The sequence below is a fragment of the Emys orbicularis genome, chromosome 12 (assembly GCF_028017835.1).
Source record: "Emys orbicularis isolate rEmyOrb1 chromosome 12, rEmyOrb1.hap1, whole genome shotgun sequence".
Classification (NCBI taxonomy): domain Eukaryota; kingdom Metazoa; phylum Chordata; order Testudines; family Emydidae; genus Emys; species Emys orbicularis.
In genome coordinates this window covers 39,398,860-39,426,066 of record NC_088694.1, presented here as the reverse complement: position 1 = coordinate 39,426,066, position 27,207 = coordinate 39,398,860, and the positions used below count along the sequence as shown (strand labels likewise).

At 48.2% G+C, this 27,207-nt stretch overlaps 1 pseudogene; it reads left to right on the top strand.

Moving 5' to 3' along the window:
- The first annotated feature begins 6,858 nt into the window (after nucleotides 1–6,858).
- Nucleotides 6,859–7,811, top strand: LOC135886541 (olfactory receptor 14A16-like; annotated as a pseudogene).
- The last annotated feature ends 19,396 nt before the right edge of the window (nucleotides 7,812–27,207 follow it).

Sequence of the window (27,207 nt, the reverse complement as noted above, 5' to 3'; positions counted from 1 at the left end):
GTTAAAACAAGCTACAGTACATTGGGACATTAATACTCTATTACAATGTTTGCATTAGCATATTAAAAGCAATAACACTTAACAGACCAGTATATCCAGGACATTACTAGCACACTTTTCCCCCATCGATACATAGTAGTTCCACTGTCATCTCCCATAGCTACTTACGTTGCAGCTTTTTTTGTTAAAACTAAATTGGGAAGAAAGACTACTGATTCAGAACTTGTTTAATGGTTACTTTATTGCTAAAGGGTGTAGTGGGGTGTAGGCTTGGAGGGAGGAAGGTTTCTATGATGTAGGCAAGATCAGGTATTTTATCCAAAACCAGAATATGAATGGTGCTGGTCTTCTTGGTGGCTGGCTGACCTTGAATTATTGTCAAAAGTTAGAGGGTGTACTCTTCTCCTTCCTCACATTCTGGTTGAGGATTCCATTGATAAAGGGATTGGCCTCAAATGCCTGGTTGTAGGACTTTTCCATGGTGTAGTTTTCATCTTGGGTGGCCTGGTCCTAATTATATTAAAGCATGCACTTTAGTCTTTGTAATTATCTGTTATAACTCTGTAGCTTTTCATGAAGGCAGGAGTAAAATAAAAGTAGCTGCAATCGTTCCACAGTTAACTAAAACTGAAAATTTACATAATTTAAATCAGACTCCTAATCTTAATTTTTGCTTAATAAATAAGTCCATAAGAAAACTCTGTTGGGAAACTGCTACAGTTTACTTAGAAAGTGCACTTCTCCTATATAGGTCATAAGGATCCTATCTGTCTGAATACTGGCTGCTCTTTCTTTCTTTGATCTGCAGAGTGACTGATGCTTTTCTGATATCAGTTGTGGGTACAGGAGGGTTTCATTGCATCTTCTTTCTTTGCCCCAGCTACTGTTCTCCCTTCTTGTTGCATTGATAGTGGGTGGGTGTGTCTCGCCTTTTTTTTTTTAAATCATATATGCTAGGGACAGTCTTGTCCTCTTCTCCTCTCCTGATGTCAGTGTAAATGCAGGCAGTGCAAAATGTACTACAGTCATATAGTATCTCAAATGCAAAGCTGCATGTCTCTGATCTGAGGTTTGAAGAACAATGTGGAACTAGCTATTTTACGGGATGTCTAGATTTCATTCCCGTAGTAAAAGAACTGGTGATAGGAAAGCAGGAAGAGGTTTGTTTTTTGTTGTTGGTGGTGGTGGTGGTGGACTGTGTGTGCATGTGTGTGTGTGTGTGTGTGTGCAGCTTAAATTGGTTAAATAGCCTAACTTGCAGTACTCAGTGTTTCAAAAATGTTAGACTGCCAACCTGTGTCGTAGAGAAGTCTTTTGTTTAAAAAAAATCCATGAATAAAGCTACTTTAAGGGAAATTACTGCTGTGTCCAACCCTGAAGAGCTATGAGATCTTTGCTCACCAATTCTCATAAAACTTGTATTTGTCATGTGTTTTTGGTAGCTTTAGTATTATGATCTATTATAAATAAAGTGCATTTCATTGATTTTAAAATGAAATTAGTAACTGGAAAAAATGGCCAGTATTTTTTTTAAGCCTGTGACAATTATAAACTACTGTATTCTGTCATTATACTTAGATATACGCTAGATTCTAGAAAGTAAATCTAAAGTTCTCCTGTGAAATGCTGGCTGTACAAACCCTTCCATGGCTGGATCATTCTTGTGTTTTTATTTTAAGTACAAATAAATATGTATAACAAATTTAAAAGTATGTAATTAGTAATTTGATGTCGGGTGGCGCCTTTTTGTATGTGTTCGCTACCACTGATGTTAGAACCTGGCTACGCCACTGCCCCTGAGTTATGATTCTGACACACTTCACTCCAACTCATTGGTTTAGATAAAGCAAAAACAAGTTTATTAACTACAAATGATAGATTGTAAGTGATTATAAGTGATAGCAAACAGATCAGAGTGGATTACCTAGCAAATAAAGAAAATAAAATGCAAACTAAGCTTGACACACTAACTAGATTGGCTATGAATAGCAGATTCTCACCCTAAGAGATGATACAAGCAGGCTTCAGATCGTTAAGTCACAACCTGCGCATGCTTTACAGATTGGAATTCCCAGGGGTTTCATACACAGGCTAGAAATCCCTTTAGCCTGGGTCCAGCACTTCCTCCAGTTCAGTCTCTGTTCCTCAGTTGTTTCCAGGAGACTTCTTGTGTGGGGAGTGAAGAACCCCAGATGATGTCACTCCCTGCCTTATATAGCTTTTGCATATGGTGGGAACCATTTGTTCCCAAACCTTGGTTCCCAGACCAATCTGTGGAAAAATACTGACATCCCAAGATGGAGTCCAGAGACATGTGGTCTCATCACATGTCCTTGTAGAGTCATAGCAGCCATTACTTGGAGTCTTTCTGGAGCATTCTCAGGAAGGCTCACCAGGTGGGAGATAAGCTTCTCCTAAAACCTATTGTTTTTTTTCTAATGGCCAACTGCCCTGAATAGGCCCTTCCCCACCCACTATCTAGACTGAAAGCATCTTGTCTGGTGAGCGTTACCCAGGTGTAACTACATTTGAAAGACAGATCCATAGTCAATAATCATAACTTCTGATACAAAAATGATACATGCATACAAATAGGATAATCATATTCAGCAAATCATAACTTTTCCAATGACACATCACATGACTTATCTTGCATAATATACATTAGAATTATGTCATAATCATATCATAATAATATCACTGTGAAGAATATGGGATGCAGTGTCGCAGGGCTGATTCCTTCTTATTCACCCTGGTGAAAATCAGGAGTAATTCCTTTGGAGTCTTTGATTCCGATTCCCCCAGGGTAAGTCCATGGTGTACATTGGAGTGTGGCTGACCTAAGGAAGAGGAAATTCAGGCCCTTTGACTTCAGCCCCTGATGCATCCTCTACTCTCTGAACCCTGTTACCCTAGACCCTGAGCATCTCCCTCCCTCTGCCTCACAGTCCAGACCCCCAAAGAAACACCCACAGCCCCTAATCCCCTCCCTCCCATCTCACAACCCTCCACCCCACAGACTCTCCCAGCCCCTGTTCTTTGAGATTCCCCCCTCCTATGGTCCAGAAACAATTCCCCACCTAGAGTTCTTGGTTCAGCTTCCTCAGAGATCCCTTCTGAAACCCTCTGCCCACCAGCCCCCTCCTCTGCTCAGCCCCACTACCCTGACATGGCCCCAGCCCCAGGGAACAGCCCCCCACATCTAGCTCCAAACAGCTGCCCATTCTCTCTTCCTGTTCCCCATTGTCAGGCCCTCTTCCTTCCGCCCTCTTCCTCTCTTCCTCTGCATGGCCCAGCTCCCCAATCCTGAACAGTGTCCCCAGGGTGGCCTCTTCCTATGCCCACCCAGCACACAGCAAACCTGAGGAACTCACTGACACAAGGTATTGCTGAGACAAAATAACCAGCAGAGTGACACATTGACAGGGATCATGAGAGCTCCCGGCAGTTACATTAGATCAGAGAATGAATTAAACTTCCATGGTGCAGGTCTCCAGCTAACCATTAATTCACAGGAAAGAATTGTCCATTGAGGTAGTGTGGGGGTGGTCCCGCCTCCATCTACATCAGCTGGGGCTGGTCCCTTCAGGAGTCACTGCTCTGATCAGGGCTGTTCCCAGGAACCTGAGGAAAGAGGCACCTTTATTCCCATAAAGCTCAGCTGACTCTCAGGGCTGGATACAGACACCCCAGGGTCATGCATGGGGCAGGGAGAGGCTGGGAAAGTGGCAGGGAACCCCTGTTGCCTCCCTGAAGAGGCAGCAGGTGACTCTCCCCCACCCCTTGGGATCAGCAAGGTGCCCACAGACAGGCAAGGTGCAGCAGTGGTCACCCCAGTCTTCACCTCCCCATCTAGGCTGTATCCACTTGATTGAAGGGGTAGGGAAAGCCGTGCTCCTCCCCTCCTCCTACAGACAGAGCCTCCTCATGGGGTGAGGTGGGTAGGATCCTCCAAAACAGTGGGCAGGATTTCAAACCCATGGAGATGCCTGGAGCAGTTCCCCACTCTCAGAGCCATTGTCTCAGGCTCTCTGCAGACTCAGGCAGACGATGCTGCAGCTGCTGCACTGGGGGTAGATCTCCACATCACACACCTATTGTTCCAGCCTAGGGGTAGCACAGCATCTGGAGCTGGCCCAGGGCACTAGACTCCTGTGGAAAATGGGAAAATTCTGTTGGTGGGGGGTGGGGAGACAAATATTTCACCAAGATCTATGAAAATTCATTAAGAGATCAAACAGAACTGAATCATGGATCATCTCTAAATAAATAATTCATTATGAATTATTCAGCCAGCCTCAGTTATAATCCTCCAGATTTTGGTAAAGTGAGGCACAGAGAGTTGAGCTAATATAGACGCATAGCCGGGCTTAGATCACAGGAGTTCTTGGCATCTTGACCTCCTCTTTCTAGATGGCTGGCTCTACTTTTTATTATTTTGGCTGGGATTCTCAAGGGAGTCTAAGGGAGCTAGGAGCCCAAGATGTATGTGCCTTAATCCCGTAGGCTCCTTTGCAAACCCCAGCCCTTGTTTTCTGAAATTCAGGACAAGCCCAGGCCATGGAAGTTAACAATATATATATGAAGCCAGGACTACAAAGGAGCATCTAAGCAGGTTAGGCACCTATCTCCCACTGAATGACCATGAGATTTAGCCACCAAGCTCACTTAGGAGCATTGATAAATCCCAGCAGGTGCCTGTCTCTTTGTAATCCTGACCCATAGATAATGCAGAAGTTGGGCTTGAATCAGGGAACCCTGGGGGAGATCACAGGCTCTGTGCTATGTGGGGGTCAGACTAGAGGACCAGAATGGCCCTTTTTAGCTTTATCACCTAGGCATCTGTTCACTGGCCTCTGGGCCTCTGCTGCTGAGCTGTGCAGAGCTCCAGGGAGTGAGTCCCAGTAGCCCTTAGGAAATAGACCTGGATAAATCACCTTCCCGCAGCATCAGTCCTTTAATGCCAGTGCAGCTCAAAGCCAACTCCACACAGGTCATCTGCAGAGACCAACAGGTGTGAGTCCAGTTGTGTCAGTTCAGTCTCAGATTGAGGGGTGTAGGATTCCCAGATACCTGTGCCTTCAGCTTCTAGATTCTGGTATGCAGATAGATATTGAACAGAGAATCCTGGTGCTAGATGACTGCATGTGTCATATGTTCAGAAAAAATCCACAAAGAACAATACAGTAAGTTTGCTATTTCAATTAAATATATTGGGGGATCAACATACAGGGGGAAATTAAGATGATAAATATGAATTACAATATGAACTCATTAAGACTTTTCTCAGTTTAATCAATATCTACTGCTGATTGTTATTTTTCCACCCTTCAGGAAAATGTTGACTTCATTGAAAAGCCAAAATCCTTTCCCCCCCCCCTCCCCCCCATTTTTTGGCAAATGAAAACTTTCTGTTGAAAACTGGATTTTGTTTTTAATCACAAAACCAAAACTCTTTGGTTTTTGAGTTTTCGTTTCTTTACAAACCAAACCAAAATGTTTGAGAGAAGCAGACAGATTCTGAGATTTGCTGTTGTTTGCAGAAAAAACAATCTCCATTAAAAAGAACACAGCTGAAAATTTCCAACTTGCTGTAGACTTTAAATAAATTGGGGAACATTAATATTGCCTGGTAAGACTTTAATTCCAAATCTATTTATTCTGTTGCATCTGGGCAATTTCTCTTTCAAAAAGATAGTTGCACAGAGGTAACGACTGAATAACCATTAAAGTTGACAGTACACACAATGTTTTGTACAGATTAGCCCCTTTAAACCCTGAGTTAGAGTAGAACCAAGCAGCCAACACCTGTCTATCCTGACCCCATTCAAGGGCATACGGGAGCTCACTGGGAGTAGAACCCAGAACTACTTGTCTAGATACACACTGGTGCTCACTGAGTATAAATAGAGTAAATTACACATAACAAGACATGTGGACATGTTTTCAAAGGGATTTAGACACCTAGTGTGATTTTCAGAAGCACTGAGGAGCCTGGGGTTGGGTGCCTAGATGGTTTTGAATACCCCACTAGGTTTCTCAATACCCTTAAAACTGTGCTGCATAGCCCCTTTGCAAACGACCTTACAGTGCTAGTAGACAAGGCAGAGATAGGGAGGGAGGGGAAACAAAGGCAGAAAGAGGTGAAATGTCTGGACCAAGATCACACAGCAGATCACTGGCAAAAACAAAAGTAGAGCCCAAGTGTCCTGGCAACAACTGCACTGCACAGCACAGAGTAATCGAAACAACATGGCGGTAATGGAGGGCTGCTGCTAGCCCCTTGTTACATGCCGGGAGAAGAGCATCTGGGAGTTGGTGCCAGAAATCAATTTGGAAGCAGGCTGCAGGCCATCCAGGCCCAGAGCTTGTTGTAGAAAACCTACAGATGAGTTGCCACTTATGATGTTGCGTGAGTCTATGTGATATTGCCCTGCAAAGTGGGAATCAGGCTGTGCTGGCATTTTAGTAGACCAGTTTCATCGGAAAGCTGTGAGCTTGGAGAGGGACATTCTTTGCAAGAGTTTCTGGGTTGGATTGTGCTTTGTTCCATCCTTCATACTGCATTTTAACAATCCACACCCTGGGCCAAATCCTCAGATGGTGTAAAGTGAGGAAGCTCCATTGAGTTTAAAGGAGCTGACCCAATTCACACTAGTTTGCTAACAGGACTGATGGATCATCAAAGGTGAGGAGCATTAACAGCACCTAGTCATTGCAAGTGACAAGTGCTGGGCACCTTTGACATTCATATGAAGAGATAAAAGGAGAAGGGGAATAATGGCAATTCCCTCTGTCACTCTCATCCTGACCATTGTCCGTCTCATTCCCCCTACACACAATGTTCAGAAGAAGGAAATGTCCAACCAAACGACCATGACCGAGTTCCTTCTCTTGGGATTCTCTGATGTTCGGGAGTTGCAGATTTTGCACTTTGTGGTGTTTCTGGTGCTTTACCTGGCAGCCCTGGTGGGGAATCTTCTGATCATCACAGCCGTAGCCCTTGATCTCCACCTTCAACCCCCCATGTTCTTCTTCCTGATGAATCTATCCATCCTAGACCTCGGCTTCATCTCTGTCACCATCCCCAAATCCATGGTCAATTCCCTCATGAACACCAGGTTGATTTCTTATTCTGGATGTGTTGCCCAAGTTTTTCTCTTTGTATTCTTTGGTGCAGCTGATCTTGCCATACTGACCATCATGGCATATGATCGATATGTTGCCATCTGTCAACCACTGCACTATGATACTATAATGAACAGGAGAGCTTGTGTCCAAATGGCAGCCAGTGCCTGGATCAGTGGTCTTCTCTACTCTGTCCTGCACACCGGGAACATGTTTGCAACAATATTCTGTGGAGGGAACATGGTGGATCAGTTCTTCTGTGCAATCCCCCAGCTACTTAAGCTCGCCTGCTCTGACACATACCTCAGTGAAGTTGGGGTCTTTAGTGTGTGCTTAGTCTTGAGCTGCTTTGTTTTCATAATTGTGTCGTATGTTCAGATCTTCAAAAAGTGCTAAGAATCCCCTCTGAGCAGGGCTGGCATAAAGCCTTCTCCACCTGCCTCCCTCACCTCATTGTGGTCTCCTTGTTCCTTTGTACTGCTACCTTTACCTACCTGAAACTCATCTTCAGCCCAACTCCAGGTCTGAATCTCATGGTGGGTGTTCTCTATTCTGTGTTGCCATCAATGATGAATCCAAACATCTATAGCATGAGAAACAAGGAGATCAAAGGTGCACTGAATAAATGGATAGATTGGAGGTTACTCACTAAGAATAAAATTTCCATATTTCTTCTTCAGTAGTGTACAAGTGTTTGCCGGGGCTCGACCCTCTCCGGGGCGGCGGGGAGCCACACCGACTCACTACCCACTGGGGCTAGGGTACTCTGTCTGGCTGCCTGGTCTCCCCCAGCAGCCCTTGCAATTCTGAAAAGATACAGTCAGCCCGACCCTGACTCAGGGCGGGCACCAACGTTATGTCAGGGCTCAGACTCTCAGTCAGGGTTGAGCGACAGTAAACACAGTATCTACGCCTAGGCCCTAGGTCAGGGCGGGGCAACAAATGCTGAGTCAAGCACTCAGGCCCTCAGTCAGGGCTGAGTAACAGTAAGCAGGGTATTTAAGCCCAGGCCCTAGGTCAGGGCTGAGTAACAGTAAGCAGGCCTAAGCCTCAACAGGCCTGGGAGAGGGGGAGACTGCCACCCACGGGTTGGGTGGCAGGGGGGATGCAGGCCCTCCCACTCCACTGCATCCCAGCCCGGGGCCCTAGCAGCGGCGGAAGCTCGCTGCTTAGTCAGTGGGGATCCTGGCCGCAACACACTGACATAGGCTCTGGCAATGCTGCAGCCAGACTGGGGTTGGCTGCCCCCGGGCTACTTCCACACTCCCCCTCTGGGCCTACCTGGGGGCCGGTGTTGGCCTCGGGGGGATCCTGGACCATGGGTTCATCCGGCCAGGCGTCGTTCGGTAGGTCCGGCAACTCCTCCGGGTAGAGGGCGCAGGGCGGGCCCGGCGGCTCCTCTGGATAGTAGGCACAGGGCAGGCCTGGCGGCTCCTCCGGGTAGCGGGCGCAGGGCAGGCCCGGCAGCTCCTCCGGGTAGCGGGCGCAGGGCAGGCCCGGCGGCTCCCAGCGGCCGCCACGGGCTGCAGAGGTTTCCCAGTCCCGAGCTAGGCTGGAGACGTCTGGTCTCTTTGGCGGCTGGGGCCTGACTGGGTTCTGAGGGCCAGCCTTTATACTTCCGGGTTGCTGCCTGACCCCGGGAGGGGCGGGCGCAGAGCTCCCTGGCTCCGCCCACTGCGGCCTCCGGATGGGCTCTTCCCCCTCTGGGGTGCCGGGGAGCCACACCGACTCACTACACACCCCCCCCTCCAGTCTGGCTCCCGGTCTTCGGGGCCAGACCCTTCCGTCCCCCCTAGGCAGGACAGGAAGTCTGCGTTAGCATGTTCCTTACCGGCCCTATGCTGGATGGTGAACGCATAGGGTTGCAGGGCCAGATACCACCGTAGTAATTGGTCATTGTTATTCTTCATCCTCATCAACCATCGGAGGGGGGCATGGTTGGTGACTAGCGTGAACGGCGCGCCAAGGAGATAGTATCGTAGGGCGTCACAGGCCCATTTTATGGCGAGTGCCTCTTTCTCAACCACGGCGTAGTTCTTTTCACGGGGGAACAATTTTCGGCTCAGGTATAGAGCCGGGTGGTCTTCTCCATCAATTTCTTGGGATAGGATGGCCCCCAGCCCTACCTCTGAGGCATCCGTCTGCAGGATGAACCCCCGGTGGAAGTCTGGGCTGTATAGGACCGGCTCCTGGCAAAGACACGTCTGGAGAGTCCGGAAGGCGTTTTCACAGTCTGGGGACCACCGCACCTGCCGGGGGCTGTCCTTTGTCAACAGTCCAGTTAAGGGAGCTGCGATGGATGCAAACTGGGGGATGAATCGTCGATAGTACCCGACGAGTCCCAGGAACTGTCGGACTTGGCGTTTCGTGGTGGGGGTTGGGCAGGCTGCCAGGGCTTGTACTTTCCCGATGAGGGGCTTCACTCGTCCTCCCCCTATAGTGTACCCCAAGTATGTGGTCTCCTGCCATCCGATCCGGCACTTCTTCAGGTTGGCTGTCAGTCCCGCCTGCCGCAGGGCTCTCAGGACCGCCGCCACCCATTCCAGGTGGTCTTCCCAATGCCGGCTATATATCACGATGTCGTCCAGGTAGGCTGCCGCATAGTCTTGATGGGGCCGTAGAAGGCGATCCATTAGCCGCTGGAATGTCGCCGGGGCCCCGTGGAGACCAAAAGGCATCCGGGTGAACTGGTACAGTCCCGTAGGAGTGGCGAACGCGGTCTTTTCCTTAGAGGGGTCATCGAGCGGGATCTGCCAATACCCCTTACTGAGGTCGAGGGTGGTGATGAACCGGGCCTCGCCCAGGCGGCCCAGCAACTTGTCCACACGGGGCATCGGATAGGCATCAAACCGTGAGATGGCATTCACCCGTCGGAAATCTATACAAAAGCGTCGGGTGCCATCCGGCTTGGGTACCAGGACCACCGGGCTACGCCACTCACTTTGAGATGGCTCGATGACCCCCAAGGCCAGCATGACCTGTACTTCTTCCTCCACCTCTTGGCGCATCCGGTACGACAGTGGTCTGGTCATTTCTCGGATTACCTTCCCTGGCTCCGTATGGACCGAGTGATAGACCAGGGTCGTGTACCCGGGTAGGGCCGTGAATGTTCCTGGGAAAGCCTGCAGGAGACACTTGGCCTGCTTGCTCTGCTCCTCCATAAGAGTGTCGCCGAGCAGGGGAGCAGGGGGGTCCTCGGTCTGCCATGCGTGGGGGGCCGAGCTCAGGCTCTGGCGGGTAAGGATTAATCAGCAGGGCCTCCCGCTCCCGCCACGGTTTCAACAAGTTTACATGATACCACTGTGTCTTCTTGTGTCAGTTCTGGCTGGCGGACCTCGTAGGTGACGGGCCCCACCTTCCGAGCTACCTCATAGGGCCCCTGCCAATGGGCCAGTAGCTTTGACTCACTCGAGGGTAGGAGGAGCAGGACCCGATCACCGGGTTCAAAGTCATGCACCTGTGCCTCCTGGTTATAAGTCCGTTCCTGCCGGTCCTGGGCAGCTTTTAAGTTTTCACGGGCCAGGGCCCCAGCCTGAGCAACATATTCCTGCAGCTGGAGGACGTAGTGCAGGAGGCCCTGAGTTGGAGAAGGGGACTGCTCCCACGTTTCACGCATTAAGTCCAACAGGCCCCACGGACGGTGCCCGTAGAACAGTTCAAACGGGGAGAACTTGGTGGAGGACTGGGGTACCTCACGGATGGCTAACAGCAGGGGAGGGAGCAACTGGTCCCACTAGCGTAGCTCCTCCGGGGGGAACTTCTGCAACATTTCTTTGAGGGTCCAGTTAAATTGTTCCACCAGCCCGTCTGTCTGTGGGTGGTAGACGGAGGTCCGTAACTATTTGATCCCCAGGAGCTTGCAGACCTGCTGCAACAGGCGGGAGGTGAAATTCGTGCCTTGATCCATTAGGATTTCTCGGGGCAAACCCACCCGAGCGAAGACCTTCACCAGTTCTCCGGCGATGGTCCGGGCAGTGGTGCTATGCAACGGAATGGCCTCTGGGAAGCGGGTGGCGTAGTCCACGATGACCAGGACATACTGGAACCCCGATGCACTTTTGGGGAGGGGGCCCACCAGGTCCATGGCCACCCGTTCAAATGGTGTTTCCATTATAGGCATGGGGACCAGGGGCGCCCTGGGTACACGTTGCGGAGCGGCTACCTGGCACTCCGGGCAGGAGCTACAATAGTTCCTCACCTCCTGGTGAACCCCGGGCCAGAAGAACCACGTTAGAATCTGGGCAAGGGTCTTCTCCTGGCCCAGATGTCCCGCAGCCAGGATGTCATGTGCCAGCTTCATCACAGTGCGCCGGTGACACCGCGGTACCAGCAGCTGCATTTGGGGCTCCTTTGTACAGAAGTCATGGTCCACCCGGTAAAGACAGTCCCGGGGTAGTTTGCAGTGGGGCCACTGGGTCGTGCGTTGGGGGTCGACGACGGTCCCATCGACTGCTGCTAGTTGTTCATAGGCTCCGCTAAGGGTAGGGTCCACTCTCTGGTCACGGCAGAAATTTGTATGGAGGAGGGGCTCAACCTCGGGCCCAGGCCGGGGGTTGTCGGCTTCTCCAGTTCCTGCCTCGGGTTCTGGGGTCCTGGGCTCCTCTTCCGGTAGGGCCCCCTGGGACTCTCCCTCCAAGGCCGGGGTTGACCGGAGGATCTCCTCAAAGGCGGGCCAGTCCTGCCCCAGGATCACCGGGTATGCCAGTTGAGGGGCTAAGCCAACAACGATTCGGCGGGTGATGCCAGCCACTGTTAACCGGACCCAAGCACTAGGGTACGGCCGGACATCCCCATGGATGCATTGCAGGTGAATTGTCCCCAAGTGGGGGTCTGCCTGGGGTCCCAGAGCCTGGTGAACCAGTGTTTGGCCGCAGCCTGAGTCGATCAAGGCCTGGGTGGAGCGGTCACCGACAACTACTGGGACCGTGATCTTGGGGGCCTGTGGTAGCCGGGCCCTGGTGTCCCCTGCACAGACCTGACCGAAGTTACAGTCCATGTCCGTACAGTCCCATTGCAAGTGTCCCGACTTCCCACAACGGAAGCAAGGCCCGAGTTCAGGACGACCACCACGGGAGGGGGCTCCCCTCGGACTCCTAGGGGGACTCCGGGGAACCCTCACGTTGCTCGGCACGGGGGTGAACGGTCCCGGCCGAGGGGAAGGTTCCGGGCGTCTGGGCCGAGGTCCAGGGTGGGTCTCTTGCCTGCGACCCAGGTTCTGTGGTCCGGTCGGGGCGTCCCCTCTCCGTTCGGTGTTCGGGCGTTCCGGTCCAGGGTTCTGAACTCAGAGGGCGGGTCCCACTGGTGATTCGGCCATGAGGAAGTCTTCCATTAGCGCGATGGCCGCAGCTAATGTCGCCGGCCGGTGGCGGAGCACCCAGGCCCGTCCTCGCGTCGGGAGGATGTGTACGAACTGTTCGAGGATAACTTGTTCTGTAACCTCCTCTGCGGTCCTCGTTTCTGGCTGTAGCCATCACCTACATGCCTCCTTCAGAGCTTGGGCCACCAGCCTGGGTCTGGTGCCTGCGGGGTACGTTTGGCTCCGGAACCGCTGCCGAAATGTCTCTGGGCTGACATCTAAGGCGTCCAAGATTGCGGCCTTCACCCGGCTGTAATCCCTTGCATCGTCCGTAGCCAGCCCCCGGTATGCCGTCTGGGCAGTCCCTGTTAGGTAGGGGGCCAGAAGGGTGGCCCATTGGACCTGGGGCCACCCTGCAACCAGCGCCACCCGTTCAAACATTACCAAGAATGCCTCAGGGTCATCGTCGGGATCCATCTTGGTGAGTCGCACCGGGGCGGCGGTGCGGGGCGACCCAGCCCCGTCCCCTGGTTGCAGGTCTACGGGGTGCGGCATTGCGGTCACAAGTTCCTGCAGCCGGTCTCCCAGCTGCTGAATGAGCTGCTGCTGCTGCTGGAGTTGAGCGGCGTGCTGCTGCTGCTGCTGCTGAAGTTGGGCAGCAGCCTGCTGTTGTTGATGCTCGAGCTGGGCAGCTGCCTGCTGCTGCTGCTGCTGAACGTGGGCGGCCTGCTGTCGCTCGTGACTCTCGGCCAGCAGTTGAAACAGTTGCTCCATCTCCATGGCTCTTTTGGGGAGTTTCTCCCTGCCAGGCCCTTCTCACAGGGCCAAGGGATCACTCCCCACTTCTGGTACCACGTGTACAAGTGTTTGCCAGGGCTCGACCCTCTCCGGGGCGGCGGGGAGCCACACCGACTCACTACCCGCTGGGGCTAGGGTATTCTGTCTGGCTGCAGGGTCTCCCCCGGCAGCCCTTGCAATCCTGAAAAGATACAGTCAGCCCGACCCTGGCTCAGGGCGGGCACCAACGTTATGTCAGGGCTCAGACCCTCAGTCAGGGTTGAGCGACAGTAAACACAGTATCTACGCCCAGGCCTAGGTCAGGGCGGGGCAATAAATTCTGGGGCAGGCACTCAGACCCTCAGTCAGGCTGAGCAACAGTAAGCAGAGTATTTAAGCCCAGGCCCTAGGTAAGGGCCGGGCAACAAACGCTGAGTCAAGCACTCAGGCCCTCAGTCAGGGCTGAGTAACAGTAAGCAGGGTATTTAAGCCCAGGCCCTAGGTCAGGGCTGAGTAACAGTAAGCAGGCCTAAGCCTCAACAGGCCTGGGAGAGGGGGAGACTGCCACCCACGGGTTGGGTGGCAGGGGGGATGCAGGCCCTCCCACTCCACTGCATCCCAGCCCGGGGCCCTAGCAGCGGCGGAAGCTCGCTGCTTAGTCAGTGGGGATCCTGGCCGCAACACACTGACATAGGCTCTGGCAATGCTGCAGCTAGACTGGGGTCGGCTGCCCCCGGGCTACTTCCACACTCCCCCTGTGGGCCTACCTGGGGGCCGGTGTCGGCCTCGGGGGGATCCTGGACCATGGGTTCGTCCAGCCAGGCGTCGTTTGGTAGGTCCGGCAACTCCTCCGGGTAGAGGGCGCAGGGCGGGCCCGGCGGCTCCTCTGGATAGTAGGCGCAGGGCAGGCCCGGCGGCTCCTCCAGGTACCGGGCGCAGGGCAGGCCCAGTGGCTCCTCCGGGTAGCGGGCGCAGGGCAGGCCCAGTGGCTCCTGGCAGCCGCCCCGGGCTGCAGAGGTTTCCCAGCCCCGAGATAGGCTGGAGACGTCTGGTCTCTTCGGCGGCTGGGGCCTGACTGGGTTCTGAGGGCCAGTCTTTATACTTCCGGATCGCTGCCTGACACCGGGAGGGGTGGGCGCAGAGCTCCCTGGCTCCGCCCACTGCGGCCTCCAGATGGGCTCTTCCCCCTCTGGGGTGCCGGGGAGCCACACCGACTCACTACAAGTAGCAATTTCATTCTGTGTTTCCTTATGAATATAATCAGCTGATGACATTATTGCCTCCATGAGAAAATACTGTACAAACCATTTATGCAGAATTGGGTATTTACACTTGTAAAAGTCCAGAAAAACATGACTCAAGATAAAATGATTTACTATAGGTTTACACCAATCGAAGTAAGATTGGAATCTGTCTATCATATACTGCTATCCATCACCATGGTATCTGAGCATCTTGCCCATAAAATCAGTAGCCATAATGGAGTCCCTACTGAGGTCTCTGGCTCTTCTTGTATTTGGGGATAAAATCTCAGATTGAGGTATCAATGTATTTATTATTTGTACTTTGTTTGTTTGCCAGATTTTTAGCCTATTTTTGTTTAGCTGGTTTGTTGGTGATTTGGTTTGTTTCTTTGTTCCAGGAGGTCTTGGAGGTGCAAAGGGGAGATGGTAAGCATTTGGTTAGGCAGGATTTTCAGTGTTTGGGCTCTCTTGGGGGGCTCATATGTTATCTCTTTGATGGGGTTTTCTGAGCGAGTTGAAGGCTTGCTCCCCACAATGAGAAAAGGGGGCAAAAGAGGTTTCTGAATGGCTTAGTTCCCACTGAAATGATTGTGTGTGTACTGTTGGGGTATTATTGGATTATTGATGGTAAGTTAGGGACATAAGAACCTCAGCTGGGCTTCTTTTTATTATTTTAACCTAAATGAATATGTAAAAACTGTGTCATTCTTGCTATGGTGGAAAGGCTGATTTGGAGAGAAACTTTTTCCAGAATCAGAGGGGTAGCCGTGTTAGTCTGAATCTGTAAAAAGCAACAGAGGGTCCTGTGGCACCTTTAAGACTAGCAGAAGTATTGGAGCATAAGCTTTCGTGGGTGAATGCCCACTTCATCAGATGCAAGTAATGGAAATTTCCAGAGGCAGGTATAAATCAGTATGGAGATAACGAGGTTAGTTCAATCAGGGAGGGTGAGGTGCTCTGCTAGCAGTTGAGGTGTGAACACCAAGGGAGGAGAAACTGCTTCTGTAGTTGGATAGCCATTCACAGTCTTTGTTTAATCCTGATCTGATGGTGTCAAATTTGCAAATGAACTGTAGCTCAGCAGTTTCTCTTTGGAGTCTGGTCCTGAAGTTTTTTTGCTGTAAGATGGCTACCTTTACATCTGCTATTGTGTGGCCAGGGAGGTTGAAGTGTTCTCCTACAGGTTTTTGTATATTGCCATTCCTGATATCTGACTTGTGTCCATTTATCCTCTTGCGTAGTGTCCAGTTTGGCCAATGTACATAGCAGAGGGGCATTGCTGGCACATGATGGCATATATAACATTGGTGGACGTGCAGGTGAATGAGCCGGTGATGTTGTAGCTGATCTGATTAGGTCCTGTGATGGTGTTGCTGGTGTAGATATGTGGGCAGAGTTGGCATCGAGGTTTGTTGCATGGGTTGGTTCCTGAGTTAGAGTTGTTATGGTGCGGTGCGTGGTTGCTGGTGAGGATATGCTTAAGGTTGGCGGGTTGTCTGTAGGCGAGGACTGGCCTGCCTCCTAAGGTCTGTGAAAGTGAGGGATCATTGTCCAGGATGGGTTGTAGATCACTGATGATGCGTTGAAGAGGTTTAAGCTGAGAACTGTAGGTGATGGCCAGTGGAGTTCTGTTGGTTTCTTTTTTGGGCCTGTCTTGTAGCAGGAGGCTTCTGGGTACACGTCTGGCTCTGTTGATTTGTTTCTTTATTTCCTTGTGTGGGTATCGTAGTTTTGAGAATGCTTGGTGAAGATCTTGTAGGTGTTGGTCTCTGTCTGAGGGGTTGGAGCAGATGCGGTTGTACCTCAGCGCTTGGCTGTAGATGATGGATCGTGTGGTGTGTCCGGGGTGGAAGCTGGAGGCATGAAGGTAGGCGTAGCGGTCGGTGGGTTTTCGGTATAGGGTGGTGTTAACGTGGCCATCGCTTATTTGTACTGTGGTGTCTAGGAAGTGGACCTCCCATGTAGATTGGTCCAGGCTGAGGTTGATGGTGGGGTGGAAGCTGTTGAAATCATGCTGGAATTCTTCCAGGGTCTCCTTCCCATGGGTCCAGATGATGAAGATGTCATCAATGTAGCATAGGTAGAGAAGGGGCGTGAGTGGACGAGAGCTGAGGAAGCGTTGTTCCAGGTCAGCCATAAAAATGTTGGCATATTGTGGGGCCATGTGGGTGCCCATGGCGGTGCCACTGGTCTGGAGGTATATATTGTCACCAAATTTGAAATAATTGTGCGTGAGGATAAAGTCACAGAGCTCAGCCTCTGTTGCTTTTTACTTTTTCCAGAGTTTCCTAAGGAAAACCTGACTCATATAATGAGGCCAAATTTGGATTCCATGGAAATCACTGTGGTTTAGAACCTCACTTCAAGGATATCAAGTTTTTGCCAGTAGCCTCTACACACAAGGATCCAGATTTGGCTGACAGCACCTGGAGAAAGTGAGTGTGACAGCAAGGTAAGGGTCAGATTTCCCAACTCAGCTAGACCAGCCCCAATGCAGAGATGACCCATTGACATCACCAGTTTAATACTGAAGAGGTTCTGGCCCAAAGGCTCTGGGCTGCACTCACTAGTGTCATGAACACCAGTGTAAGTTTCTTGTCTTGGGTCATTTTGTTTTAACCGTGATGTAAGTAGAAAAGTGTCATCACATGCACTGATCTGGTGTTCCATACACCATCCCATGTCAATCTACTCACCTTCAAGTTGAGAAGAGGTCTCAGAAGTTGGGCCTGTTATTTATATTGGAATACCATCGTTGTGCATGGCTGTGTACACTACATGTATGACAGATAAAAGCAGAGTATGTGATTAGATAGACAGACAGACAGAACCATTCCTTGTCCTAACACCCAACCTAATTTAGTCATAATGACAGATTTCTATTTGATTGTGAATTATGTCAGCTAGCTAGCTAGATAATGAATAATCTATGGAGATGATTGTGCATATTATTCTGCTTTTTTCTGTTAATGATTGTCTATGTCCAGATAATAATTTTCTTATAAGTACTCATTAAACATTATTTAGCAAAGATTTTTTATGACTACATCTTACTCCATCACTCATTTACAAACAGTTCATCCTAAAGTATGCAGGGTTTGAACTTTGAGCTGTTTTGACTGGATACATTTTTAACATGCTCTGATTTGCTTCTCTGAACAAATGACAGTGTCACTCTCAGGATCCCTGAAAATCAAGGGGCCAATCATCAGCTGGTTTAAAGTGTCATAGCTCCAATAGATCTCGGAGAATTTATACCAGCTGAGGATCTACACCAAACACCCATGATTATGAATACAAAACTCACTTCCTTTGAAATATTCTGTGCAGAAGCCTGATTCCACAGCCGCTTCAGCACATTCTTAACTTTAATCATATGAGCAGCAACATTGAAGGTTTAAAGGTAAAGTCATGCTTAAGTCCCTGTTGGATATGGGGAAGGGACCCTGACACTGTCTCCATTTCTTTCCTTTCCTAGTCAAATAAAGCCCTACAATTGGTGCATGGGAATTACTCTCCCCTTCTGGGGACTGTGGGCGGGGCTATCAAGCAGGCCAGGGCTTTATAAAGCAGTGCGCAAGTGACCAGGGAGCTTTGCGAACAGAGGCTGCTAACAGGGAGTTTCACAAGGGAGTTTGGAAGGGGAGTGGGAAGGGGGCAAGGGCCCCTTGCTGTTTTTTAAAACTATAAAATAAACTACATTCAAAACTTCTTGATTGAAACAAAACCCTTTCATTAACTAGGAGACCATGCAGACAGAAGCCCAGCAGCAGAGTGGGGGCTATCCAGTTTATTGCGCTGAGTACAGCATGTATGATTACCTGCCATGTGGGCGGGTGGCGTATGTGTGCATTTGGTGCAAGGAGCTCCTGGCCCTCAGAGACCGCATACGGGCTTTGGAGGCGAGGGTGGCAAAACTGGAGGAGCTAAGGGAGGCAGAGAGGTATGTCAATGAGGCTTTCCGGGACACTGTAGATTTGTCCCACCTCTGGTCAGACAGCCCCTGCGCTGTTGAGGAGGATGAAAGGCCCAGGGAAGCAGAGCAGTCAACGGGAGCAGAGGGAAACCTTCCCATAGTTGTGACCCTCCTTCCAGATGGTGTTAGGGTATCCTCTCGCACTGAGGTTACCTCTCTGGGGGAGGGAACTCCAGTCACTAGGAAAAGGCAGGTGTTAGTAATGGGAGATTCGATCATTAGAAACATAGATAGCTGGGTTTGTGATGACTGGGAGAACCATATGGTGACTTGCCTGCCTGGTGCGAAGGTTGCGGATCTCTCAAGGCATCTGGATAGACTGATGTGTAGTGCTGGGGAGAGCCCGGTGGTCGTGGTACAAGTAGGTACCTATGACATAGGAAAGGGTAGGAGAGACGTCCTGGAGGCCAAATTTAGGCTGCTAGGGAAGAGACTGAAATCCAGGACCTCTATGGTGGCATTCTCAGAAATGCTCCCAGTTCCAAACGCAGGGCCAGGTAGGCAGTCAGAACTTCAGAGTCTCGATGCGTGGATGAGACGATGGTGTAGAGAGGAGGGGTTTAGATTCATTAGGAATTGGGGAAACTTTGGGGATAGGAGAAGCCTATATAGGAAGGATGGGCTCCACTTAAACCAAAGTGGAACCAGACTGCTGGCACTAAACATTAAAAAGGTTGCAGAGAAGTTTTTAAACTAGGAGATGGGGGAAAACTGACTGCTGCAGAGGAGCATGTGGATTGGACAGAGACTTCTCTTAGAGGAGAGTCTAATGATAGAGAATCTCCAGGTTATAGTCAGGAGCAGAGGATGGAAGAGGATAAAGTAGGGGCCAGATCAGATGATAAACATTCACATAAAAAAGAATCTGACACATCAGAAAAGGGCAGACAAATAAACAGTGACAAGTTTTTTAAGTGCTTGTACACAAATGCTAGAAGTTTAAATAATAAGATGGGTGAACTAGAGTGCCTCGTGATAAAGGAGGATATTGATATAATAGGCATCACAGAAACCTGGTGGACTGAGGACAATCAATGGGACACAATCGTTCCGGGGTACAAAATATATCGGAAGGACAGAACAGGTCATGTGTGGGGGGAGTGGCACTATATGTGAAAGAAAATGTAGAATCAAATGAAGTAAAAATCTTAAGTGAATCCATATGTTCCATAGAATCTCTATGCATAGATATTTCATGCTCTAATAAGAATATAACATTAGGGAACTATTTTCAACCACCTGACCAGGACAGTGATAGTGATGATGAAATGCTAAGGGAAATTAGACAGGCTATCAAAGTTAAGAACTCAATAATAGTGGGGGATTTCAATTATCCCCATATTGACTGGGAGCATGTCACCTCAGGACGAAATGCAGAGACAAAATTTCTCGATACTTTAAATGACTGCTTCTTGGAGTAGCTGGTACGGGAACCCACGAGGGAAGCGGCAACTCTAGATTTAGTCCTGAGTGGAGTGCAGGAGCTGGTCCAAGAGGTAACTATAACAGGACCGCTTGGAAATAGTGACCATTATATAATAACATTTAACATCCCTGTGGTAGGAAGAACATCTCAACAGCCCAACACTGTGGCATTTAACTTCAAAAATGGGAACTATGCAAAAATGAGGGGGTTAGTTAAACAGAAATTAAAGGTACAGTGACTAAAGTGAAATCCCTGCAAGCTGCATGGGCGCTTTTTAAAGACACCATAATAGAGGCCCAACTTAAATGTATACCCCAAATTAAGAAACACAGTAAAAGAACTTAAAAAGAGCCAGTGTGGCTTAACAAGCATGTAAAAGAAGCAGTGAGACATAAAAAGACTTCCTTTAAAAAGTGGAAGTCAAATCCTAGTAAGGTAAATAGAAAGGAGCATAAACACTGCCAAATTAAGTGCAAGAATGTAATAAGGAAAGCCAAAGAGGAGTTTGAAGAACGGCTAGCCAAAAACTCCAAAGGTAATAACAAAATGTTTTTTAAGTACATCAGAAGCAGGAAGCCTGCTAAACAACCAGTGGGGCTTCTCAATGATCGAGATACAAAAGGAGCGCTTAAAGACGATAAAGCCATTGCGGAGAAACTAAATGGATTCTTTGCTTCAGTCTTCATGGCTGAGGATGTTAGAGAGATTCCCAAACCTGAGCTGGCTTTTGTAGGTGACAAATCTGAGGAACTGTCACAGATTGAAGTGTCACTAGAGGAGGTTTTGGAATTAATGGATAAACTTACCAGTAACAAGTCACCGGGACCGGATGGCATTCACCCAAGAGTTCTGAAAGAACTCAAATGTGAAGTTGCGGAACTATTAACTAGGGTTTGTAACCTGTCCTTTAAATCGGCCTCTGTACCCAATGACTGGAAGATAGCTAATGTAACGCCAATATGTCAAAAGGTCTCTAGAGGTGATCCCGGCAATTGCAGACCGGTAAGTCTAACATTGGTACTGGGTAAATTAGTCAAAACAATAGTAAACAATAAAATTGTCAGACACATAGAAGAACATAAATTTTGGGCAAAAGTCAACATGGTTTCTGTAAGGGAAAATCGTGTCTTACTAATCTATTAGAGTTCTTTGAAGGGGTCAACAAACATGTGGACAAGGGGATCCAGTGGACATAGTGTACTTAGATTTCCAGAAAGCCTTTGACAAGGTCCCTCACCAAAGGCTCTTATGTAAATTAAGTGGTCATGGGATAAGAGGGAAGTTCCTTTCATGGATTGAGAACTGGTTAAAAGACAGGGAACAAAGGGTAGGAATTAATGGTAAATTCTCAGAATGGAGAGGGGTAACTAGTGGGGATCCCCCAGGGTCAGTCCTAGGACCAATCCTATTCAACTTATTCATAAATGATCTGGAGAAAGGGGTAAAAAGTGAGGTGGCAAAGTTTGCAGATCATACTCAAGATAGTTAAGACCAAAGCAGACTGTGAAGAACTTCAAAAAGATCTCACAAAACTAAGTGATTGAGCAACAAAATGGTAAATGACATTTAATGTGGATAAATGTAAAGTAATGCACATTGGAAAAAATAACCCCAACTATACATACAATAAGATGAGGGCTAATTTAGCTACAACAAATCAGAAAAAAGATCTTGGAGTCATCGTGGATAGTTCTCTGAAGATGTCCACGCAGTGTGCAGAGGCGGTCCAAAAAGCAAACAGGATGTTAGGAATCATTAAAAAGAGAATAAGTAGGAGAATATATTATTGCCCTTATATAAATTGATGGTACAGATGTGGTCTCCTCATCTCAAAAAAGATATACTGGCACTAGAAAAGGTTCAGAGAAGGGCAACTAAAATGATTAGGGGTTTGGAATTGGTCCCATATGAGGAGAGATTAAAGAGGCTAGGACTTTTCAGCTTGGAAAAGAGGAGACTAAGGGGGGATATGATAGAGGTATATAAAATCATGAGTGATGTGGAGAAAGTGGATAAGGAAAAGTTATTTACTTATTCCCATAATACAAGAACCAGGGGTCACCAAATGAAATTTATAGGCAGCAGGTTTAAAACAAATAAAAGGAAGTTCTTCTTCACACAGTGCACAGTCAACTTGTGGAACTCCTTACCTGAGGAGGTTCTGAAGGCTAGGACTATAACAGCATTTAAAAGAGAACTGGATAAATTCATGGAGGTTAAGTCCAGTAATGGCTATTAGCCAGGATGGGTAAGGAATGGTGTCCCTAGACTCTGTTTGTCAGAGGGTGGAGATGGATGGCAGGAGAGAGATCACTTGATCATTACCTGTTAGGTTCACACCCTCTGGGGTACCTGGCATTGGTCACTGTTGGTAGACAGGATACTGGGCTAGATGGACCTTTGGTCTGACCCAGTATGGCCGTTCTTATGTTCTTATGGATTATTAACATAAAATAACAAGTTTATCCCACAGCCAGAATCTCCAGACCGACTTCTCCAGCCTCACCAGTCCTTATGTCCCTTCATCACCAACCTCTCTCTCCTGGAGGTCCTGCTCACGAGCATGATCATCCCCAAGACCTTGACCAACATGGAGAGCAATCGAAAGACCAGTTCCTTCTCTAGCTTCCATTCAAGTGCCACTGCATGTAGTGACCAAAAGCCCATCCCATTTGCCTAAATGTCATTGTTTCAATGAACATTCCTTTCTGCATGGCTATTCACACATGGGCCATCAACTCAACTGAATCACATTCCCTGAAAAAGCAACATTATTATTCACACCAAAAAGATTTGCTGTATTCACTCAGTTTTTCCAGTTACACAGGGAGGGAGCTCACTCCACCTTCTGGCAGAGATAAATCATAGGGTTGCTTAAGTAGAGGTGGATGGAAATTTTTTGATGAAATGCAGTTTTGTCCAAAAAAGCTGATCAATAGAAGCCAAAACGATTCAGAGAAACATCTCCGGTTTGATGAACTTTCAGGGAAGCAAGAATGGCCACTGAGTCTCATAGTCTGGTAAGCCAGCTGGCCTGGGAGCCTGGAACTGACATTCTGCTCCTCTTAGCAGCCATGAAACCCACAAGTATGTCAATTTCACTATGCTGATGTCGGGGTCCTATGGAAGCAATTTTGTTTCTGAAGCACCAGGGGTCGGTGTTTCTAAAACATTTCTTTTCCCCCCAGAGTTTTCAGTTAGAGGGAAATTTTACACACCAGGGCAACTGGAATCCACTGACACACCAGTACAAACCAATGATAGTTCATTGACAGTGGAATTGTCTTCTGAAGCTGCAAGCCTGTTTACCTTCAGGATGTGCTGCTGGCCTACCTAGTCTCCAAAGCGTTCCATGAGGGGTTGCCTGGGTTGATGGGAAAATTATGTGGATGTTTCATTGGTTGATGAAGGGACATGTTGGAGTCAATGAATGGGGAATGATCTCCTGGTCAGTGGAGAGATCTAGTTTGTTTGGGACCCCTTTGAAAATGTCAGCTGAGGGCTTTGTAAAGTGGGAATGTATCCAGCCTCAGATTTTACAAATGGCCCCTCTCTTCATCACTGGCCAAACAGAAACAACCATCCCTGAGCTTTTCAGTATTCAACATCCTGCCTTTCATAGCTGTCTGCATAGGGACCATTCCCCCACTAGGCCTACATCTCTCAGAGATGAGGATTTTTCACAGTGATGCAGTTATACCGATATAGGTCTGTAGCGCAGACCTCACTTAAGTGAACTGGTGGATGTGTGCAGGTGTTGTCCATGGGTTGGGGTGCATTCTCAGAGCTCAGGCATGGGAGCGCTGAGGTGCACTGGTATAGCTGGGTGGTGCAGGCCACTGGGTTATATTAGTAGAGCTGTAGGGTGCAGGGAGTTGGGATCTGCTGGGAGGGTTAAAGGGGGTTGGGGTGCACTGCCAGAGCTAAGGGGTGCTGTACCTCCCGCACTTGAGCCCTCATCACTCCCTCCTCATACCAACATTCTCCATCTATCCCTCCCCATAACACCCTCTCCTTGCTGCAGTCCCAAACTCCTCTCCCTCTGCCCCCTAATTACCTCTCCCCTACCAGGAAGCATTCACATGTCTAATTTGTCACCCAAAAGCTTTGATCACATCCCCCCTAAAATTGCCACCCAGAACTCACAAACTGTAGCAACCCCCAGCTACTCAGCCCAAAACTTCTCTTGTCTTAGGTGGGTTTTTTCCGTTAAATTATTGTTAGTTTCATTAATAGAACCATGAGTTTATGGCCATCAGTCTCAATGAGGTCTGTGACCCATCTAGTCATCGGTGCCTCTCTGTTTATCCGTGTAAGGCAGCAGAAGGAAACTCAGAGTAATGGAGGGGCTTGTAATTCTGGAAGCCCTTGGGAAAATGACAACAAATTTGGAACTCTAATGCCACCCAATGCCCACATAAGAGACACCCAATTTCAAAGCAATTTGAATAACCAATTAGCTTTTAGTGCACTTACAAAAAATGAGCTTTAATGAATTTTGAGCAAAATAAGCAAACGTATAAACTTGTAACTGCGCTTCTGTCTCCAAAACCCTTAGTTCAAATGACCCCAGATTTAAGCCACTAACCCTGCCCTGCACTCTCCTAAGGCAGATGGAATTTCTAAGGAATCTTGCTAAGCATGTCGATTTTTTTAAAGATGGACCTTTAAACAGAAGTCATGGTGCAACATTAATTATAGGGGTGTTGCCGTGACGCTATATTATTTATCAGTTCATTTACTGGCTGGGTCCCCATCTCGCAGGTTTCTATTAACCATGTTATTGGAATATTCCATGACAATTAAAATGGGATTGTGACATTCAGCAGTGAGAATCTCAGATACAGGAACAAACAAAAATTAGACCTCACAGCACAAATATTCAGCTTATGTAACCTGTCAGAGCTCCATAGCAAAATGGCAATTTGCATCAGCTGAGGAACTGATCTAATTGGGAATCTGGACCCTTTGACTCCAAGGCAGCTAGAAGTGATTTACAAAAACTGGGGCTGTGACCCATTCACTCCAGCTGAACTACCCTGACTTGAACAATCAACTTTTCTGACATGAATGTCTAGTGTGAATTAAACACAAAGGAGCCTTCTATTTTAGTGTTGTCTGCAGAAAGGAAAATATGTAATACCGAGAAAGAAAGAAAGAAAGAAAGAAAGAAAGAAAGAAAGAAAGAAAGAAAGAAAGAAAGAAAGAAAGAAAGAAAGAAAGAAACTGTGCCATACTTCCCAACAGAAGTTGAAGATCAGATACAGAAAAACTCCACAACACAGAATTCCTCCAAAGTTCTCTCCTCAGTGGGAATGAATTGCTCTGTCACCCTTAAAAGTTTAACCTGTAACTAATCCCCAAGGACTCATAGATAGGAAAGAGCAGATGGGATAGGCACTTTTGACTCTTCTTCAGTTCAGTTTCACAGGCAAAGAACATGGACTGGAAACTGTAGTGGGCCAGATCCCCAGCTGGTGTAAAGTGATGTAACTCCATGGAAGTCAATGGGTTTATATCTCCAGGTGATATAAATAGTCCTAGCTACTCTGTAGTCAATGGAACTGTATGAATTTACACCAGCTCAGGACTTGGCCCTTAGTTTTTAGTGTTTGCCACCTCTGAGTGACCAACATCAACCAGCCAGGGCAGCCTGAGCTGTGGGTTCCTCTGGTGGCTGCAACCCAAAAGCTGCTGACATCGTTCAAGAGAAAAACATATCTGTTCCCCCAAAGGTAACTATGTGGAACAGGTTATTCCAGGACAGTTAAGGCGCAATAGCCACTAGGGTCTTAGTTATTGTAGATCCCATGCCTATCTTACAAATATATATTTATTTCTGCCATCCCCTGGGAACACTCTTTGTGTCTCAGCCCTACCTTGTTTTTAGCCAAGGGTCTTTCCAGGAATGCTGCCATTGTGTGAGATCCAGGGTTGGCCACGTTACCACTCTGTGGGGCTAGGCTCAGCTAGGGCAGTGTCATAACTATAAAAGGAAGGGTAACAGCTCTCTGTGTACAGTACTAAAATCCCTCCTGGTCAGAGACTCCAAAATCCTTTTACCTGTAAAGGGTTAAGCAGCTCAGGTAACCTGGCTGACACCTGACCCAGAGGACCAATGAGGGGACAAGATACTTTCAAATCTTGGGGGGGGAAAGGTTTTTGTGTGTGTCCTTTGTTTAAGGTGTGGTTCGCTCTTGGGACTGAGAGGGACCAGACATCAATCCAGGTTCTCCCCATCTTTCTAAACAAGTCTCTCTTATTTCAAAATTGTAAGTAAAAGCCAGGCAAGGCGTCTTAGATTTACTTTGTTTTCTCAACTTGTAAATGTACCTTTTACCAGAGTGCTTATCTTGTTTGCTATACTTTGAACCTAAGACAGAGGGGATTCCTCTGAGCTCTTTAAGTTTGATTACCCTGTAAAGTTATTTTCCATACTGATTTTGCAGAGATGATTTTTACCTTTTGCTTTAATTAAAAGCCTTCTTTTTAAGAACCTGATTGATTTCTCCTTGTTTTAAGATCCAAAGGGGGTTTGGATCTGTATTCACCAGGAGTTGGTGAAAGGAAGGAGGGGGGAAGGGTCAATTTCTCCTTGTTTAAGATGCAAGCAGTTTGGATCTGTATTCACCAGGGAATTGGTGAAAGGTTTCTCAAGGCTTCCCAGGGAGGGAATTCTTAAGATGGTGGCAGCGGACCAGAGCTAAGCTGGTAGATAAGCTTAGCAGTTTTCATGCAGGCCCCTACATTTGTACCCTAAAGTTCAAAGTAGGGATACAGCCTTGACATGGTGGCAGAGGTGGGATCGTTTTAAACCCAAAAGCCAGTAAGAGATTTTTTTTTCCTTCTAGCTGCTTGGAGAGCAGAGCTGAAGGTAGATGCATATCTTATCTCTCCTTGCCTGAAGGCAGAGGTGTTAAGTTTTTTTAACAAGGTCCTTTGTTAAGAGAAGGGTTCAATTAATGAGCAAACAACTGGTAAAGATAATTTACAAGCTGAATTGTGTTTTTTTTCTTTTTTACATCCTCGGAAGTAGCTAGTTAGAAACTCTCTGTTAACTCAGCAGCACTCAGCAGGAGCCTGAGCTAAGTACATCCCAGTTTCAGTCAACTGCAGAGGGGTGTGACCCAGCACAAAAAAACCAGGAAAATGACTACCAAAGAAGAAAAAGCTAAAGAGGAGGCCCACAAGAGAGCTATGGAGCTGAAAGAAAAAGAGATAGAGCTGAGAGACAGAGAAGAGAAATCCAAAGAGGGGGCCCACAAGAGAGAGATGGAGCTGAGAGACAGAGAAGAGAAAGCCAAAGAGGAGGCCCACAAGAGAGAAATGGAGCTGGAAAAAGCCAAACAGGAGGCCCACA